At 33.7% G+C, this 22316-nt stretch overlaps 1 long non-coding RNA gene across 1 annotated transcript; it reads right to left on the bottom strand.

Annotated features, from left to right (window-relative positions):
* Nucleotides 1–19567: 19567 nt before the first annotated feature.
* LOC127127645 (uncharacterized) lies at nt 19568–20051 on the bottom strand. Its single transcript, XR_007805390.1, has 2 exons — nt 19911–20051; nt 19568–19783 (listed from the first exon to the last, which is right to left on the bottom strand). It is a non-coding gene; the product is annotated as an uncharacterized LOC127127645 (long non-coding RNA).
* Nucleotides 20052–22316: the final 2265 nt, after the last annotated feature.

Raw genomic sequence — 22316 nt, 5'->3', positions numbered from 1 at the left:
TGCTTATGCCTTTTGTGTCACAAATTTAGCGTTATGTTAAGCAATCGGAATTGGACTTATGTAGAAGTCACAACTATTTGAGGTCGGGCAATAGACTTTTGGTGTTAATGCATGTTGGAGACATAGTATTATGAACTATGCTCATGAAATTATACCACACACAAAAAATATGCAAAAAGTGTGATCTAATCTCATCCATACTCATGTCAATTTTTTAATCAACTAGCATTAGGACTTTGAGATTTCATGGATCAAATGGAAATGAATGGATGAAGAAGGGGAATTAGATGAAGAGGGAATGGGATGAATGAGATCACAAATTGGTCAAAGAAGGACTTTTACCAAATTAATATCATTCATTCATTTTGGGAGATGGAATGTACCTTCCATCGATCCCCTAAATCCAATGATATTAACTTAACAAAGTCAAGTCAACCTTGACCAAGGCCCAACAACAAACAAGCAAACTCAATTAAGTCAATACAAATGGTCAACACAATTTAAATTGGCATTTATTCAATTAGAAATAATAAAATAATGCATTTGAATCAAATATGTTTTGTCCAATTCCTAAAATCTCATCAAAACACCAAAGACATGGCCATGAGATTTATCATAGGTCAAACAAGGTCAAAGGACCTTGGAGAAAAAATTTCATAATTTTTGGACACTTAAAAATATTTTTAAACAATTAAAAACAAATGCAAAATCAATTAATTCATGAAAAATATTAATAATGATCCAAAAAATAATTTTAATTCAGAATATGAAAGAGAAAAATATTTGAATTTTTTTGGTGAAAGTCTCATATTTTTTGGATCAATATTAAATTTAATATTAATTATTGAAAAAAATGCAATTAAAACAAAAATTCAAAAATTCTAAATTACGTGGACCATCAGATCTCCCTCATTAATTGAGGTGGCAGATCTGATAATCTAAAACGCGCGTTCCACGTGTACCTTTGTCAACAGCGCTACACAATTGGTATTTAAAACAAACGCTCAGGATTAAAACGTGATACATGGATCCTATGGTTCACAGCCTTGCTAAGTCATCGTCGGAGCCAGAGCTCCGATCATCTTCTTCGGTGGACCTCACTGGACTGGTCAAGATAAACCATCACCCAAAAGAAAAACAAGGACATGATCTTGAAGAAAAAATGGCACTGAGCTCGAATCTGACCTTCACTCATTCCAATTCCAAATATATTGAGAGATATGTGGAATTGAAATTTGAGGTACATGAATTGAGTTGCTTCGATTTGACCTCAAAGCAACTCAATCTTCTTGCTTACATTGGTAGGACTTCAGACAACCAAAGAATCAATAAAATTGAGCAAAAATTTAAGAGAAACGAAGAGCTTAAAATTTCTGCAAATTACCTTCAATGGAGGTCTGAACATGATGGATCTTGATCTGGCTTGTGCTTGGACTCACTTCAATTGCTTGCAGTTAGAGAATGGAAAGGTTTAGAAGCAATGGATTCCTTGAGAATTTAATTCCAAAATAGTGGAGATTCAAGCTCAAATTCAAATGAATTTATCAAGTTTATCATTTGAGAGTGAAGGTTTTTCAATGGGGAATTAAAGCTGGCGCAATGGTCTTCTCAATTCTGAGCAATTGAAGCTCTATTTATAGCTGAATTGGGTGATATTTGCACACTCACTTTCACTTTCTAAAATTGGCAAATGATGAATCAATGTTGCATGGGTGCGCATATGCCCATGAAATGATAGTTGAAGGTCCAAATTTGAAGATCAGATGCTTTGAAGTTAGCTTAGATTGCAAGGCACGTGTACATTGGTGTTCGAAGATTGATCCATGCCAAATGATGTCAGCCTGTTTAAGTCATGCGCATCCTATGCATTTCTCATCCAAAATGAATGAATTTGAGCTCTTTAGAAAGGTGAGATCAAGAGGAACAACTTTTATGTTCAACACTTTTTCATTTTGAGCTTATAAATAAGAGAAATTTAAGGTGGAAGTTTGGAAAAATTTGACATATCAAAAATTTTCTAAGTGTCAAGCCATATGTCTCAATATTCCACCTTGCTTAGCTTTTTATATGAGCTTCAAATGAGAAACGTGTATTTATCAAAGTTGTAGCTCTCTCAAAGACCTTCAAAATGTCACCAATTTCATGTTATTTGGATTTGAAATGATAGAGTTATGCATTTTTGAATTTTGGAAAAATCACTTGATCAATGGTATAGGTCAAAAGTGACCTATAATGTAACCTCATATCACATGCTCAAAACAGTTGAATTAGCTCCCATTAAAAACATCAAAGTTGAAGTAGACATATTGAATTTGATTGTGCAACTTGGAAATATTTTATCTCATAAAAATTGAGCAAGTTATGGCCTTGGGAAGTTGACTTTCAAATTAGGGTTTAGACAAAATGACCTATAATGTTTCAACAAAGAAAATGATTTTCCAAGCAAAACTAGCTCTAGGTCTCAACATGAAAGTTGTTTGGAATGGTCATTTAGAGTAAATTTTCTCTTGGAATCATTTTCATATGGTGAAAATTGTAGGAGATAGGGTCTAGGGAGACCCAGCCTTGATCAGATGAATTCATCTGGCCAACCACCATCAACCAACTTGCTAATTTCCAATTCTCTTGACTTTCTAGGCTCATGGTAGATCATATATGCATAAGATGATGAAAATTGAAGTGTTCCTTGATAAATTTGATCAATTGGTGAGATAGCTTGGTTGAGAAGTTACTCAAGATACCCAGTCAAACTAGGGTTTCCAAGGCAAATCACCCTCAAACTCTTGAAGAATACTTGATCAATATAACATGTAGAGATCAATAGGACTCATATATGATGTTTATAACCATTCTTGAATCAATTCTTGGTTGTTCTCTTTGTTCATGAGGGTCTCGAACCCTAGATGTGATTTTGATGAATCAATGAGATCATGCCCTACCTACAAAAGAGTTAGGAAAATGCAAAGACATATTTTTCGTATTTTGGTTAGTAAAATGTTAACATACAAGTATGATATAATCACAATGTGCTTGGTGATCTCTTCCCAAAACAAACCCAATGAAGTAGGGGTAAGGAGGATGCCAAGGTATGATCCCAATGCTAATGCTTATGCTGAAATTGCATGAGGGATCTTAGGGTCAAAATTGGGGTCTTACAGCTGCCTCTATTTAAGGACATTCTGACTGAGGAGGTGAAGGTTAAAATCTTCGGCTCGACTCAGTAGAATGGTCTTAAATAACAACATAGAGAAACAAATTTTGGTCCCTAAGAGACCTCATGATGCATATGATATGAATGCAAAAAGTTAATGCTCTGTGAGGCAATTAAGCCGCAAAGGAAAAGAAATCAGAGAGACCAAAAGTTCACAGGAGTATAATACATTCCATAAGGAAAACTCACTGGGAGACAGAGACTCTGAGGGAATAAAAGGAGTTATGCGTAGGCCAGGCTACGACTCAAAACTACTAGGGGACTAGAGGGATTCCATGCAAACATGGAAAGACTCAGCCGGGGAGATAACAACATCTGCAGGGGATACGAATAAGTTAGGATAAAACTGAAGTACTCGACTCACGCTAGAGAAAAAACGATTCCACTAAGGAAATGTGCACTTAACTCAACTGGGGAGAAAATAAATTTCAACACAGAAGGAGCAAAAATCTATTATCTACTATCAGTTACTGGGTAAAGAGATAATAAAGATCTGACAGAGAGACCATCTGTCACCGGTTAGGATGAACATATCAAGGATGACTCGTTGAGGACCTTCAAGAGGGAGTATTCATTACCGATTACTGGGTAATAATAACCTTGTTGGGGAAAACTGCTGAAAAGAATAGGATTTACAACTACCAGTTACTGGGCAGAAGACCAAGGGTGAGAGTATCCGTCGTTGTTTAGGATGAACATATCAAGGATAAACTCGACAAGGAAGAAAATCCTTCAACGGTTAGGATGAACATATCAAGGATAGACTTTCCTGGAAATGTTAAGGAGGATATCCGTCATCGGCTAGGATGAACATATCAAGGATATACCAACTGAATAAAAATGATGAATTACTTCTATAGAAAACTGGATAGAAAACCGTTGGAGAGAAAATCCGTCACCGAATAGGATGAACATATCAAGAATTAACTCTACGAGGTAACAAAATAGGATTTACAACTACCGGTTACTGGGTAGAAGACCAATCAAAGAGAAAATCCTTCACCGGTTAAAGTGAACATATCAAGGATAGACTCTTAGAAGGGGAGCGAAAACAGGGTTTACATCTATCAATTACTGGATAGAATTTGAACAAGGCTAGTCGGAAAGATAATTTTCCTCTGCCACACATTGATATGTTGGTAGATAACACATCTAAATTCAAAGTCTTTTCGTTTATGGATGTATTTTCCAGTTATAATCAGATCAAAATGGCACTTGAAGATATGGAGAAGACCATATTCATTATGCCCTGGGGAACATTCTGGTATAGAGTGATGCCTTTCGGTTTAAAGAATGCTGGTGCGACATAGTGTAGCGGGAAATTCATGATCATCAAGCTATTGACAAACTAGAGATCAATTAACAAGAGTCGCCACCGTGTTTTTCTTGTTTCCAAGGGAAAAGGGAAAAAGTACAAACAAAACCCAAAAAGTAAGAAGTTTTCAAATAAAAACTAATAAAAGTCAGAGATCATAGGTAAGGGGGTTGGTTACACAGAGGGAAGGTGTTAGCACCCAAAGTGTCCTAGGTACTCCTAGGGAGCCCTTTTTGTGTGCATATGTATTTTGTACAAAGTGATGTTTACAAACAAATAGAATGGGGGGATGAGAAGAGAATTTATTAATTATATTTTTGTGTTTGACAAGACCTTCGGTCTTATGCCTACGTACAAACATAAAAATGAGGGATCAAAACCTCATAGTTCATGCTAAAAATTTCAAAATGAGTATGTTGATTTTAACAAAATTTAAGTTTGAAAGGCACAAAGGCCTAAAAATGGTTTGAATGAGTTAGTTCTTTTTGGCTTTTAGAAAGTTTAAGTCAAGTATAATTAAGTTTATTTACAAGTGTGATTTGAGAAAATAAGTTTGAAAATGCAATGGCATAAGGCCAAAGTTTCTATCTTTTTTGCAAAAGTTGTTAAAGTTTAGAACAAAAATAGTTCACACAAAGAATATTTTGAAAATGGAGGGAGAGATTTTGAAATTAAAAATAAAATGGGGAGAAGATGAAGGGACTATCCTATGTACAAAAAATTAAAAGTTTAGAGTTAAAAAGATCTGACCAAATGGGTAGCAATCCAATAGACAAGTATGTCAATAGAAACCCAGAATTTCGTTGGACTTTTAGAATCAAACAACGCATAAATTCACAATTAATATTATCTTGAAGAGCAAGGAATCAAATAAAGATGGCCTCATCCAAGTTTATCCACTTCATGATTTTCTTCAAAGTAGCCCATGCAACAGATGAATTCCACAAGTCACAGGTTCAAAATAACGGCTTCACAATGATCATGTTGTAGATGAAATCTTAGAGAGATCTTCAATGATGTATCAGATGAAGTTCAAATTGCAAGCACTTGGTTCTTCAATAAGTTGGCATTGGCCAAGTCCATTAGCATAAGAATATTGTCTAAGTTCTAAATCCATTTGGTCAAGATCAAACCAACAGTCCACTCAAACGTTTTTTAGGGTTTTTGTTTTTATTATGTACATTAATGGTCAAAGACCACACAAACAAACAGAGTAAAACAAACAAAATATATCACACAATATGGTCCAAATGGACAAAGTGAAAATTACATTAACATAAACAATTAGAATGATATGTACAATGGCAAATGATATAAAGTGCTAAAAGTAAATTGCATTAAAGTAAAAGCTTGAAATTAAAAGTTAATAGTTAGTAGGTTAGAGGTTAGTTTTGCTTTGCTTTTCATTTCAAGACATTCTTTGGAGAACACTCAACCCACTTATCACAAGCATGGATCCTTGAACCAAAACATCTTCCAAAGGAAGGAAAGAAGGCCAAGTTTCCACACAATACCATGAAAGAGGGGAGACTTCAAATCTCACTAACTAGAATGCTTATGCCTTTTGTGTCACAAATTTAGCGCTATGTTAAGCAATCGTAATTGGACTTATGTAGAAGTCACAACTATTTGAGGTCGGGCAATAGACTTTTGGTGTTAATGCATGTTGGAGACATAGTATTATGAACTATGCTCATGAAACTATACCACACACAAAAAATATGCAAAAAGTGTGACCTAATCTCATCCATACTCATGTCAATTTTTCAATCAACTAGCATTAGGACTATGAGATGTCATGGGTCAAATGGAAATTAATGGATGAATAAGGGGAATTAGATGAAGAGGGAAGGGGATGAATGAGACCACAAATTGGTCAAAGAAGGACTTTTACCAAATTAATATCATTCATTCATTTTGGGAGATGGAATGTACATTCCATCAATCCCCTAAATCCAATGATATTAACTTAACAAAGTCAAGTCAACCTTGACCAAGGCCTAACAACAAACAAGCAAACTCAATTAATTCAATACAAATGGTCAACACAATTTAAATTGGCATTTATTTAATTAAAAATAATAAAATAATCCATTTAAATCAAATATGTTTTGGCCAATTCCTAAAATCTCATCAAAACACCAAAGACATGGCCATGAGATTTATCATAGGCCAAACAAGGTCAAAGGACCTTGGAGAAAAAATTTCATAATTTTTGGACACTTAAAAATATTTTTAAACAATTAAAAACAAATGCAAAATCAATTAATTCATGAAAAATATTAATAATGATCCAAAAAATAATTTTAATTCAGAATATGAAAGGGAAAAATATTTGAAATTTTTTGGTGAAAGTCCCATATTTTTTGGATCAATATTAAATTTAATGAGATTAATTACTATGCACTATCAGTGTAAAAAGTTTTACACAATCGATTCATCACCATCACCCATTTGTATTACTTTATAGATTTTTAAAATAAAAGTCAAACTTGTTTCAACATCCAACGGCTATGATTAACTGACGGTGTAAAATCCATTTACACTGTCAGTGTATTTCAATTAAATCCAAATTTAATATGAATTATTGAAGAAAATGCAATTAAAACAAAAATCCAGAAATTCTAAATTACGTGTGTTGGTTCTAAGTGTTGGCAGCAATTTTGGTAAAACAAAGAGTGTTCACAAGATGATGTGTGTAATGTCTTAACATAAGATAGTGTGTACCTGCTGGAGTTTAAATGGAAAACATGATTATGCAGGATTGTTTCATAATGTCATACACCATGTCATGGCATCTGATATTGTGTACCTGCTGGAGTTTAAAAACATAATTATGCAGGATTGTTTCAGAACGTCATACACAATGTCATGGCATCTGATATGTTTGTACCTGCTGGAAATTATAAATGGAATTATGGAATTATGCAGGATTGTTCCAGGATGTCAGACCTGATGTCATGACATCCTGTACACAGAATATTCAGTATGAATGTCTTGTGTTTTGTGATTGCGCATTTAATGGAAATCTGTGTATGATTGAAGATCTGATTTGCAGGTGTGATTGTAGGGAAGTGAGTGGGTTCTCATATCTAAGAGTGCTTAGGTAGAAATTGCACGGGTAGAAATTAGGTGACAAAGACTGTAACTTATTGAAGTGTACAAAGAGTCTTTAAACTAATTCTATTTTAGTGAATTTCCTTCCTGGCTTGGTAGCCCCCAGATGTAGGTGAGTTGGACCGAACTGGGTTAACAATTGCTTGTGTCTCTTGCATTATTGTTCTCTATCTTTATCCTGTTTGCATTACTTAGATATTAGTGTCGTGACATTACCTTCGACATCTCATATCTGATACCAGAATTTCAATTGGTATCAGAGCAGGCATCCTGCTCTGGTTCTGGGTGAGATCTAGGGACAACACTTTCTGGTACAATAGAGAGAGATGGAGGATCTATTCACAGGCCACCAATTTTGGATGGATCTAACTATGACTACTGGAAACCTAGAATGATAGCCTTCCTAAAAACCCTTGATAATAAGGCTTGGAAGACTGTGTTAATAGGCTGGGAACATCCAGTAATTACTAAGGAAGGAGAAGCCACTGCTGATAAGAATCCTGAAGAACAATGGTCCAAGGAGGAGGATGACCTAGCCCTTGGAAATTCTAAAGTATTGAATGCCATCTTCAATGGAGTAGACAAGAACATATTTAGATTAGTAATCAACTGTGAAGTGGCTAAAGATGCTTGGGACATTCTCAAAACCACTCATGAAGGCACCTCTAGAGTGAAAATGTCTAGACTACAGCTGATCACCACCAAGTTTGAAAACTTAAGTATGAAAGAAGATGAAAATATTCATGAATTTCACATGAGTATCCTTGAAATTGCCAATGCCTCTGGAGCTTTGGGAGAGAAGATGTCAGATGAAAAGTTAGTAAGGAAAATACTCAGATCACTCCCTAAGAGATTTGCTATGAAAGTAACAGCCATAGAAGAATCTCAATACATTTCAAATATGAGAGTTGATGAGCTAATTGGATCCCTCCAAACATTTGAGATGGGAATATGTGATGGATCTGGAAAAAAAAGCCAAGAGCATAGCCTTCATGTCAAACACTGAAGAGAAAGATGAGGAAGGTGGTCAAGATATTGATGAAGATCTGGCAAAAGAGGAAGCAATGTTGGGAAGACAGTTCAACAGACTTATGAAAAAGATTGATGTGAGATCTAATGTCAAGAACATCGCATCTGACATCAGTAAATCCAACAGTTTTGGTAGAAGAACAAGGTCTGAAGAAAAGCCCAAAGAAGTTCAGTGCTATGAGTGTAATGGGTATGGTCATATTAAAACTTAATGTGGGACCTACCTCAAGAAACAAAAGAGGAGTCTTGCTGCCTCTTGGTCTGATGGAAGTGAAACAGAAGAAGCTGCAAATCATGTGACTGCATTGACAGGAAGATGGGGTTCTGATGAAGAGTCAAGTGATGATGAAGTAACCTTTGAAGAGCTGGACACTACCTACAGAGAGTTGTGCCACAAAAGTGCAGGAGTGTGCAGACAAGTTGAAAGCCAGAAGAAAGTGATAGCTCAGCTGGAAAATAAAAAGGAAGAATATATGGAAACCATCTCCAAGTTGAAGACTGAAGCAGTTCTCTTAAATTCCAAACTAGATGAGATGACCAAGTATGTAAGAATGCTTAACAATGGATCTGACATCTTAGACCAGATTCTTCAGACTGGTCAAATAACAGGGGACAAATCTGGCATTAGATTCAATGAATCTAAGGCTGAGTGCAGTTACACTGGTTGCAAACTAAAATCCAAACCTAAGTGCAGCCATGTTAAAAACAAACCTGAGATGTCACATCATATGTCACAACATCAGAAGGGAAGACAGCAGAAAGGGAAGCACCAAAGATGGAGATGCCATTACTGTGGAAAATTTGGCCACCTAAAGCCCTTCTGCTATAAGCTATATGGTTATCTAGCCCTGATCAGACTCAATATCAATCAAGACCCAAACCTTACAGGCCTATCAACAAAAAGCAATGGATTCCTAAGACAAATGTTACAAGTCTAATAGCTCACACTTCCTTCAGAGTTTCAACCAAAGAAGATTGGCATTTTAACAGTGGTTGTTCCAGACACATGACTGGAAACAAAAACCTGCTAACTAACCTTCATCCTCACGCCATGAGTTATGTTACCTTTGGTGATGGAGCAAAGGGTGAAATCAAGGGAATGGGTAAGCTGGATTGCCCTAGAGTTCCTGACCTTGACAATGTCCTACTTGTTAAGGGATTAACTGCTAATCTAATTAGCATCAGTTAACTGTGTGATCAAGGTCTGAATGTAAACTTCACTAGAACTGATTGTCTGATTACTAACATGGAAAATGAAGTGATCATGAAAGGAGTTAGGTCCAAAGACAACTGCTACATGTGGAGTTCTCAAGAAACTGGTTACTCTTCAATGTGTACCTTAGCCAAAGAGGAAGAAGTGAAGATATGGCATCAAAGATTGGGCCACCTGCATCTTAAAGGTATGAAGAGGATCATATCTGTTGAAGTTGTTAGAGGAATTCCCAACTTAAAGATTGATGAAGGAAAAATCTGTGGAGAATGTCAGATTGGAAAACAGACAAGGATGTCACACCAGAAGCTCAGACATGACACCAATACCAAAGTTTTGGAACTCCTTCATATGGACTTGATGGGACCCATGCAAGTAGAAAGCCTTGGTGGGAAGAAGTATGCATATGTGGTGGTGGATGATTTCTCCAGATACACCTGGATCAATTTCATAAGAGAAAAATCTGATGTGTTTGAAGTCTTCAAGGAGCTTTGTCTAAAACTACAAAGAGAAAAAGGAAGTCCTGTCATCAAAATTAGAAGTGATCATGGGAAGGAATTTGAGAACAACAAATTTGCAGAATTCTATTCTTCAGAAGGAATTCATCATGAGTTCTCATCTCCCATTACTCCCCAGCAAAATGGTGTGGTGGAAAGAAAAAATAGAACTCTTCAAGAATCAGCCAGAGCTATGATTCATGCTAAGAAATTGCCCTACCATTTTTGGGTTGAAGCCATGAACACAGCCTGTTATGTTCACAACAGAGTGACATTGAAGAAAGGGACTCCCACAACCCTATATGAAGTCTGGAAAGGAAGAAGACCTACAGTCAAATACTTCCATGTATTTGGTAGTAAATGCTATATCTTGGCTGATCGTGAGCAAAGAAGGAAGATGGATCCCAAAAGTGATGAGGGAATATTTCTAGGCTATTCTACAAACAGCAGAGCTTACAGGGTCTTTAATTCCAGAACTAATGTATTGATGGAATCCATTGATGTTGTGGTTGATGACCAACAGAGTGATGTCACAAACGATGTCGAGACATCTCTGAATGATTCCCTAGCTGACTTATCAGACAAAAATAAGGAAAGTGAACCTCCTCAAGCTGAACCTGAAGATGACAAAATCAACAAGGGACCCTCTATCAGAATTCAGAAGGATCATCCCAAAGATCTTATCATAGGAGATCCAAATAAAGGGGTCACTACTAGATCAAGGGAAGTAATCTCACATGGCTGCTTTGTGTCAAAGATTGAACCTAGGAATGTCAAGGAAGCCTTGACTGATGAGTTATGGATCAATGCCATGCAGGAGGAGTTATGTCAATTCAAGAGGAATGAAGTGTGGGAACTGGTTCCTAGACCTGGAGGAGTAAATGTCATAGGTACAAAGTTGGTATATTAGAATAAATCTGATGAACAAGGGGTTGTTACTAAGAACAAAGCAAGATAAGTAGCTCAAGGATATACTCAAGTTGAAGGGGGTGGACTTTGATGAAACGTTTGCTCTTGTAGCTCGCCTTGAGTCCATTAGATTATTGCTTGGAGTGGCGTGTATTCTGAAATTCAAACTGTTCCAAATGGATGTAAAAAGTGCCTTCTTGAATGGCTACTTAAATGAAGAAGTGTATGTTGAACAACCTAAAGGATTCACAGATCCAAATCTTCCACAACATGTGTACAAATTGAAGAAAGCCCTCTGTGGGTTGAAGCAAGCTCCCAGGGCTTGGTATGAGAGACTCACAGTGTTCCTCACTAACAATGGATATAGGAAATGAGGTATTGACAAAACTCTATTTGTGAAGAATGAAGGAGGGAAGCTCATGGTGGCGCAAATATATGTAGATGACATTATATTTGGTGGGATGTCAGATCAGATGGTTGAACATTTTGTTAGACAAATGCAATCTGAGTTTGAGATGAGCCTTGTTGGAGAACTGACCTACTTTCTTGGGCTACAAGTCAAACAGATGGAAGACTCTATCTTTCTATCTCAAAGCAAGTATGCCAAGAACATTGTGAAGAAGTTTGGCATGGAGAATGCAAGCCATAAAAGGACACCTGCTCCTACACATGTGAAAATCTCCAAAGATGAAAATGGTGTCAGTGTAGATCAGAGTCTATACAGAAGCATGATAGGTAGTCTGCTATATCTCACAGCAAGCAGACCTGACATTGCATTTGCTATAGGTGTTTGTGCTAGGTATCAAGCTGAACCAAAAGTCAGTCACATAAACCAAGAGAAGAGAATACTGAAATATGTCAATGGCACCAGTGACTATGGGATATTGTATACTCATGGATCTGGATCTATGCTGACTAGTTACTGTGATGCTGACTGGGATGGAAGTGTTGATGATAGGAAGAGCACATCAGGAGGATGTTTCTTCTTGGGGAACAATTTGATATCATGGTTTAGCAAGAAATAGAAATGTGTATCTCTATCCACTGCTGAAGCTGAATACATAGTAGCTGGGAGTAGTTGTTCTCAACTGGTATGGATGAAACAAATGTTGTCTGAATATAATGTCACACAAGAAGTCATGACATTATACTATGACAACCTGAGTGTTATAAATATTTCCAAAAATCCTATTCAGCACAGCAGGACAAAGCACATTGATATTCGTCATCACTTCATTAGAGAACTTGTGGAAGAGAAGATCATAACACTGGAGCATGTTACTACTGAAAAGCAATTAGCTGACATATTCACAAAAGCTTTGGATGCCATTCAATTTGAGTGTTTAAGATGGAAATTGGGGATTTGTATTCATGAGAATCTATAGCAATCAAAGGAGTTTGTGGTTAATATCCCAGAGGATATTTCTTACAAAAATTGCAAGGTGGTTGTAAGAAGAAGATGTTATTTCCTCAGACTGAGTAGTGAAGTTTCCCCTGGTATGACGACTGTGTGTGGTGTGTGCTGTGATGAAGACTGGGTTGGGTTGGCTGCTATTTTTTTCTACTTTGGATGCTGAAGAATTTGTTTGTTGTTGACATGTATGTAATTTGTGGCAGTCCTTACTGATGCCTTTATGTAATATTTTGGGGCTCTTAATCTCAGCTATCACAGCTGTGTATGATGATGGTTTGTATCTCCTAACAATTATGTTTTAACATTTTTAATGTTATAACATCTGCTGTGACATTCTCTGCTAGGCTAATTGACATTTATTTTGTCTAATTGGTCACCTTTGGTCAATTTTGACTAAAAAGGGGGAGAAGTGTTGATGTGGAAGCAGTTAAAGATGTGGAGCTGTGAGGAGATGTATGTGCTGGTGTAGCTGAACAGATGAACAACTATTATTGAGGGAGATGTGTTTGGTGTAAGATAGAATGTTGTTCTGGTTATAGATGTCAAAGGGGATGTCTGATGTGGTGCACAGGTGCTGTTATTATTAAAGGAGATGTATGTGGTGCACAAATTTAGGGGGAGAAGAAGTACCCTTGTGCATTTGTATGTCTTACTAGTTGCATCTATAACTAGTAATTATGTTTGTGTTGCACAAATTTAGGGGGAGGAGAAGTACCCTTGTGCATGTGTGTATTACTAGTAGCTATAGCTAGTAATTGTGTTTGCTTCTGCTACTATTTAAACTGTTGTTTAACTGCTGATAGTTTTCTTGTGAACAAAAAAGACAGATATATGTTTTAGCCAAAATTTGCCAAAGGGGGAGTTTGTTGGTTCTAAGTGTTGGCAGCAATTTTGGTAAAACAAAGAGTGTTCACAAGATGATGTGTGTCATGTCTTAACATAAGATATTGTGTACCTACTGGAGTTTAAATGGAAAACATAATTATGCAAGATTGTTTCAGAATGTCATACACCATGTCATGGCATCTGATATTGTGTACCTTCTGGAGTTTAAAAACATAATTATGCAGGATTGTTTCAGAATGTCATACACAATGTCATGGCATCTGATATGTCTATACCTGCTGGAAATTATAAATGGAATTATGGAATTATGCAGGATTGTTCCAGGATGTCAGACCCGATGTCATGACATCCTGTACACAGAACATTCAGTATGAATGTCTGGTGTTTTGTGATTGCGCATTTAATGGCAATCTGTGTATGATTGAAGATCTGATTTGCAGGCGCATTCAATCATTGATTACAACCTGATTTACTTATTTTCCAAGGATATCTAACCCGCTGTCATGAGAAGATTTAATTGGAAAATAGTTTAGGGTTTTCAAGATGTCCAAGCCCAGCTGAATGCTTCTATAAATAGGACATGGAAAACCTGATTTGATACACAACCAATACTAAGCGAAATACTGAGAGAGAGCTAGGGTTTGTGTCTTGTTTAGTCGTTAGACTTGTAAGCCATTCAAGTCATCCTTAGATGATTGAATTGGTCTAATTTGTGGTTGTAATTTGTCACTCAAAGCTTGTAACAAGAGTGTGTATCTACTTGATCAAAGTTGTTAAGCAAGATCAAGTGTGTGTCTACTTGATCAAAGCTGTTAAGTAAGATCAAATGTGTGTCTACTTGATTGAAACTGTGAAGTAAAATCAAATGTGTGTTATTGAAAAGTGTTTTCTTTTCTCAAGGAATTGTTGTTTAAAATCATAGGTGTGATTGTAGGGAAGTGAGTGGGTTCTCTTATCTAAGAGTGCTTAGGTAGAAATTGCACGGGTAGAGATTAGGTGAGAAAGACTGTAACTTGTTGAAGTGTACGGAGAGTCTTTGAACTGATTCTATTTTAGTGATTTTCCTTCCTTGCTTGGTAGCCCCCAGATGTAGGTGAGTTGGACCGAACTGGGTTAACAATTGCTTGTGTCTCTTGCATTACTATTCTCTATCTTTATCCTGTTTGCATTACTCAGATATTAGTGTCGTGACATTACCTTCGACATCTCATATCTGATACCATAATTTCAAAGTGGACCATCAGATCTCCCTCATTAATTGAGGTGGCAGATCTGATAATCCAAAACGCGTGTTCCACATGTACCTTAGTCAACAACGCTACACAATTGGTATTTAAAACAAACGCTCAGGATTAAAACGTGATATATGGATCCTATGGTTCACAGCCTTGTCAAGTCATCGCCGGAGCCAGAGCTCCGGTCATCTTCTCTGGTGGACCTCACCGAACTGGTCAAGATAAACCATCACCAAAAAGAAAAACAAGGACATGATCTTGAATTAGTTTTTAATTTGATAAAACTTCTTACTTGACTTTTGTTCGCTTTTTAGCCTTTCCTTTGGACAAATAAAAGTGCGGTGACGACTCAAATTGTATGTTTACTTTTGGTTTAGTCAATAAATCATAAGGTAACGAATACCCCGCTAGAGAAGTTAATAACCTTGGCACCAGAATAATGAAAAGGCGGTAAAAGGCAACCAACCCTCAAAGTCGGATAACCTTCACCCGATTATTCAGTCCAACGGTGGTTGAACCCTAAACATCGTCCAATTAAGGACAATATAGAAACTTAAAAGTTTTGAAAATTTCATCGGTGAATAAAATGCTACTTATCTGGTGTCTAAACAAAAAAATTATTGATCGATCATGTGCATGTGACGATTATCATAATTCTTATTGCCTTAATGTGATTGTCATAATGAATAGGGAGGAAAATCGGAGATGAGACTTAAGTACAAAGCATAGTTAGAGAGTTATCCTAAAGGAAAGCTTAGGCGGTATATTCTCACAAAAACTCTTCGCATCATATGATAACCGGAAGAACTAATACTAGGCCGATTTGAACAAAAGTCCCACATATGAGTACCGATATGCTTTATCTTTCAGAAGCTCTTTTCTTTATGATGTGCTTGGTTCAAAAAATCGACTATGCAAGCTTTCTTGCTTGAGGTCAAGCAATAGTCTAAGTTTAAGGGAGTTTCATAAATGATTTTTGCACCTTCTTTTACCGTTAATTTCATTTAATATTTTCGTTGTTTTATTATCAACTTTTTCCATTTTCTACATTTTAGGCTTTGTGTTTCTTTACTATTTTTAGGTTCAAATAAATATTCAAGAAGGATTTCAGTAAAAACTGTGAAGAATCGCGAAGAATCAGAAAGTATAGCCCAAGGAATAGTGGTTTGCTACGGCCACCCGTAGTGCAGGCTATGGTCGTAGCAGAGATGCAGATGGAACCCCATTTCCAAAGGAAAAGACACATAACCAATGGTCTGTTATGGCCACCCGTAACACCTATTACAGGCCATAGTAGACAGAACCCTCATCCATATTTGCCAAGTAAGAACCAGTGGCCTGCTACGGCCACCCGTAGCACCGGCTACGAGCCATAGCAAGCAGGCGTGTAATTTTTGGAATCTTTCCTTTTTCAGCCAGAATTGGAAATTATTGGTGATTTGGCTATTTTAAGACCTGATCTTATTATCCAGAAAACATTGATTTATTATGGGAATATGAAAAAAGGGGTATTTTTCTATTTAAGTGAGTTCTCTATCACATTTGAAGGGGACTTCTTCTTGGACGACAGAAATACAAAGAGAAATATTGAAGAACACAGAAGCTTTAGTGAAAGACGGATTTTCATGAATGGAAGCGATTGAAGATTCAATTTTATCTTAGTACATGTAATGTCTAAACCTTGTATTTGTTTTCATTGAATATTATGAGTATCTAAACCTTGTATTTGTTTTCATTGAATATTATGAGTATCTAAACCCCACAATGCTAGGGGTGTCCTTGATTTGGATTTGTAATGACTATGATTATCTATTTGCAATAACAATGTGTTTTTCATAATTAAATTATTCTCTTGATGTTTGTAATGCTTTCTCTTTTGGAAAAACTGAGATTGATGTATGATTAACAACTAGGTTGGACCGTCGTTGGTAATGCTTTCATGAGAATATGTTACGGTAGATATCTCATAGGACTAGGGTTACCTTGTACTAACTAGATAATTCTTTATATAATAATGCTTAATTTCATCAGTAATTATATATGGACATAGTAATTAGGGATGAATGATTAAAGGTTTTCTCACTAAGGATTTATGAGAAAATAACTTTAAGAACTGGTGTTGATTATGTAAAATATGTTATTGCAATGATGATTCATAATTGTTACAAGAAAGAATCATACAATCTTCCTAACATGATGCTCATATCTGTCAAACCGTTTAAATCATATCTTTATTTTATTCACAATTATTTTTATAAATTCGCTAAACAAATCCCAACTTTAGTTTTTGTTTGATTGAACGACAATTAGAACTCATTCTTGATATGCAGTCCTCGAGACCGACATTCGGGGAAATCTCCTCATTATTACTACAGAGGTTTAAATAGTACACCTGTTATTTTAATCAACTCCCCATATCATTTGGGGGTTTAGCTACTCATAATGTCCAATGAAAACAAAATACAAGGTTTAGACATTATAGATACTAAGATGAAATTGAATATTCAATCGCTTTCGTTCATGAAAATCCGCCTTTCATCAAAGCTTATGTGTTCTTCAGTATTTCTCTCTGTATTTTGACGTCCAAGAAGAAGTCCCTTTCAAATGTGATAGAAAACTCGCTTAAATAGAAAAATACCCCTTTTGCATATTCCCATAATAAATCAGATTTTTCTGGACAATAAGATCAAGTCTGAATATGGACAAATCACCAATAATTTCCAAATTTGGCCAAAAAAGGAAAGTTTCCAAATATCACAGGTTTGTCTGCTACGGTCTATAGTCGGTGCTACGGGTGGCCGTAGCAGACCACTAGTTCTGGCTTAGCAAAGATGGATGGGGGTTTTGTATACTAATTGGGATATGACAGTGCAATTGGATGTCTAATGTATTTAATGCAATGTACCAGACCTGACATAGGATTTGCAATTAGTAAGATGTGTAGATTTACTATTAATCCAAATGGTGAACATTGGAAGGTCATAACTAGGATATTTGGTTACCTCTTAAAGACTAAAAATCTAGGCCTTCATTATGGTAGGTTTTCTGCCATACAAGAATGATATACCAATGTGAGTTGGATATCGAGCGTTGGAGATCATAAATCTACAATAGGGTGGATATTTACATTGACTAGAGGTGTGATTTCTTGGAAGAACAAGAAACAAACATGTATTACTCTTTCGACCATGGAATCGATGTTTGTGGATCTTGCTTCCGCTGGTCAAGAAGCTGAATGGTTAAGGCACCTTCTTTTAGGAGTTTCGTTGACTAGAGATAATATTTTGAAAGTACTGATACATTGTAATAGTCAAGCCATCCTATCAAGAGCATTCAGTGAAGTATATAATGAAAAGTCTATGCACATAGGTCTTAGACATTCTTTCGTGAGAAAATTAATTAAGGATGAAATCATTTCACTGACATATATATGAACAAGTTATAATTTAGTTGACATGTTTACTAAGTCACTGGCTAGAGACTTAGTAAATACTACCTTGAGAGGTATGAGATTAAAACTCCTAGAATAAGGGTTCTGACAATGGTAGAAACCCAATCTAAAGTTAATAAATCTTAACCTAAGATTCAATGGGTAACAACAAGTCGTTGAGTTGGATGATTGTGCAACATCTTGTTACAATGTTGACTATTACATATTGAGGGTTGAGTTTTCGAACTCTTAATGAAGTTCTTTATCGAGGATATATATCTTAAGAAATAGATACAAAATGAACTTCACCAATGTGAATTTTGAGATGGTGTTGTCTCAAAGTGAGAGTTGAAGTTTCTCTCATGAAAAATTCAAGAAAACAAGAAAAACACATGACCATAAATGGTGCTAGGCGAGAGATGCAGACAAATAACCATTAAAAGGTATGTGTAAGGTAACACTAGTATAATCACAAGGGATAACGGTTAAAAGAATTGATATCCAACATTCTGATTAGGCTTTGCGTTATCCATACTAAGGTTAAGTTCAAATCAAAAGATACTTAACTGTATTAACATTCTTTGTTTCTCTTTTCTAAAATTGATCTTGTAATTATTATAACAAGTGAGAGATTGTTGTAAATTATGGATTATTAATTCTCATGGGAGTGTTCCAATATGATAAGAAGTATGCAATTGAGTTAATGACAATAAATGCATTGCCAATAGTCCCACATGGAAAGTGGTGCTCACTTTAAAAGTATTTATAAAGACTTAAAAACATTAAACTCAACGAAGGAGTTAAAGAATATAAAGTGTCACATGGACAAATGTGGTGGTCTCAAACATTATGTCACATGTATCATCCAAACAACCCCTCGCTGGTGTCGTCGGGGCCAGGTCCGAGGGCATGCGCGTAGAGGTGCTAATGACCCCTTGTAGGGGACAATTGAACACTTAGGCACGACACATTTAAGCAATCGGACTATTCGCGGTGTTATACTATGGCGCTCCGGTGGGTTGCGGCCGTCATGCAACGGCTTAATTTTAATTATTACTCATGGTTTAAGTCGTTGCTTAGAATTTGAATTTCAAATTTGAAATATGCAACACTTCTTGAGGTTGTGCATAATGTATCCATATGCGAACCGTTGCAAACCTATGCTGAAAAGGTGTTGTATTCCAGACACATTTTTGGGATACTCTTGCGTTCATACTCTAAGACTATACAAAGAGTGCTTCAAATACTTTTAAAGAAAATGACACCAATTATGATTTAGACCTGAATTCATTCAACTTTATCGATTTATCTAACACTAGTAGCTTCTATGGATTTCAGAAGGAAGACAATTGGATTTTAAAAACCTTCCAACAATTCATATGCATTTTATTCATTAAGATGTAATGAAGAGTACAATAACATTAGGTATGACAGCAACAACGCTTAGGTTGGGGATCTAGACATGAACCACTTTTATGGCCAAAAAACGTGCAAAACTTATTGCATGCTTCATTAGTTGTGCATTCCTTATTGCACTTATATCCTGGAGGATCAATACTGGTTGTGAATCCTGCAACAAGAATAAAGTTTAAGGAATCCGATAAACTATGATTTCAAATTATGACAATAACATGTTCATGATTAATTAATATTAGAAAAATGAAATGGAAGACATAAAAATAACATGTTCTTATTACCTGAAAACAAAACAAAAGCAACGAACAAAATCCACCAAACTCGAGAATGATAAGAAGCCATTCGGTAGAATCTCACTTAGTACTTTATTTTTGTGCTATTGATGCAAGACTAACATGGTTATTATAAAGAAAACATGTTAGGTAAGTATAAAAAGAAAAAAAATGAATATTTATATTTTTAAGGAAATTATTTTTAGAATAATGAACATTGAATATTCAAATATATATATATATATATATATATATATATATATATATATATATATATATATATATATATATATATATATATATATATATATATATATATATATATATATATATATATATATATATATGAAAAAAATATGCATTTACCTTGAAAATAATTTTACACGGTCAACCAATCCTCGCCATTTATTCTGTCAAATCACCCTAATATTTATAAGTTAATTATATGATATGGCTGATTGATAAATTCTCATTGGATAATAATCTAATATTATTTTACACTATCAGTAAACTATCTTTAATATATATATATATATATATATATATATATATATATATATATATATATATATATATATATATATATATATATATATATATATATATATATATATATATATATATATATATATATATATAAGTAACAAATAAAACTAAAACTAAATTAAACAGTTTTTTTTAAGACAAAGCTTGGTAGATAGTATAAGACACAAAATCAAAATATGATAATAAAATATATCAAATATTTTGTACCATCTGACATCACGAGATGATAAAATAAGAATTTAAATTAAAGAAATAAAGTATATATGATTTGTTCAAACAATAATATTTTGTTTCTATAATTTAAATTACTATCCTAATTTAAATTGGATTAGAAATAAACAAAATATAATAAACAAAAATTATTGATTTCTCTCTATAAAATATAACTTAAATCTCAAAAAAAAAAATCATATAATATAACACAAATAAAATGTAGAAAAAATACATTTGACGTTAAAATATAATAATAATAATAATAAGAATAATAATAATAATAATAAATATAATAATAATAATAATCTATAACTATATATAAATAAGTGATTTTGGACTAACATATTTTGAGTCCCAAGTTATCCTTTCAAATATATATATAATTTATTTAATTAAAAGATAAAATCTATAACTATATATATATATATATATATATATATATATATATATATATATATATATATATATATATATATATATATATATATATATATATATATATATATATATATATATATATATATATATATATATATATATATATATATATAAAGAGGATAGGTGATTTTGGGCAGACCTATTTTCGTTCTCAATTTCCTCTTTAAAATATATACAACTTATTTTATTAAAAAATAAAATATTAATAAAAATTTACAGTTTTTAAATATATATAATTAATAAAATTGGTTTTTGCAACTTTTTACAATCCTCTCAAAATGTAACTTCTATTTCAATAAATATATATATATATATATATATATATATATATATATATATATATATATATATATATATATATATATATATATATATATATCGGATAAACGGATACGAGAGTGTCCGTTTAGACGCTAGTAATAATAATAAAAATAAAAATAATAAGCTTATAGAAATTAAAATATTTAAAAATTAAATAAACAGTAAAGTTATAAAAAAAACATTAAATATTTACAAAATTAAATTAAAGTTTATAAAAAATTACATAATTCTGCAATGGTAGTTTTTGTCATTTACACATAATTTATAACATATTTTAATAGAACATATCTAATATATATAATGAATTTTACTGACTTATGTTTTTTTAAATAAACTTTTTATCTATAACAAAATATAAAGGAAAACATTATTTTGTAGCATATTTTTTTCAAATATTCTCTTTTTAGTTTTTATTCAAAATCTTTAACATCATTTTCTTAATAATGGTCATATTGAAGTCTATGTGTTTTTCATTTTATCATATTTTTAATAATTTATAAATAATTAAAAAATAAAATTAATATTCAATAAAAATAATATTACAACTCATATTTTCACACACACATATATTTACGGAAGCTGATAGCTGGACACGGGAAATCCCGGTTTAAAGTAATATTAGTAATATCAAAACTTGTTTCATGAACGTTTATATTTTATCAAGTTTATTTATTAAACTTAAAAATTATGCTAAATTAATTTTAAAAAATATGTTATTTTATTAGAATATTACTTTAATAATTTAAATAATATATATATATATATATATATATATATATATATATATATATATATATATATATATATATATATATATATATATATATATATATATATATATATGAAAGAGATACATTCATTATTCAATATATTTAAACATAAATTATCTTATATTAA

This window comes from Lathyrus oleraceus, chromosome 3 (assembly GCF_024323335.1).
Source record: "Lathyrus oleraceus cultivar Zhongwan6 chromosome 3, CAAS_Psat_ZW6_1.0, whole genome shotgun sequence".
In the NCBI taxonomy this organism is placed as follows: domain Eukaryota; kingdom Viridiplantae; phylum Streptophyta; class Magnoliopsida; order Fabales; family Fabaceae; genus Lathyrus; species Lathyrus oleraceus.
This window is presented reverse-complemented; position numbering and strand designations above follow the sequence as displayed.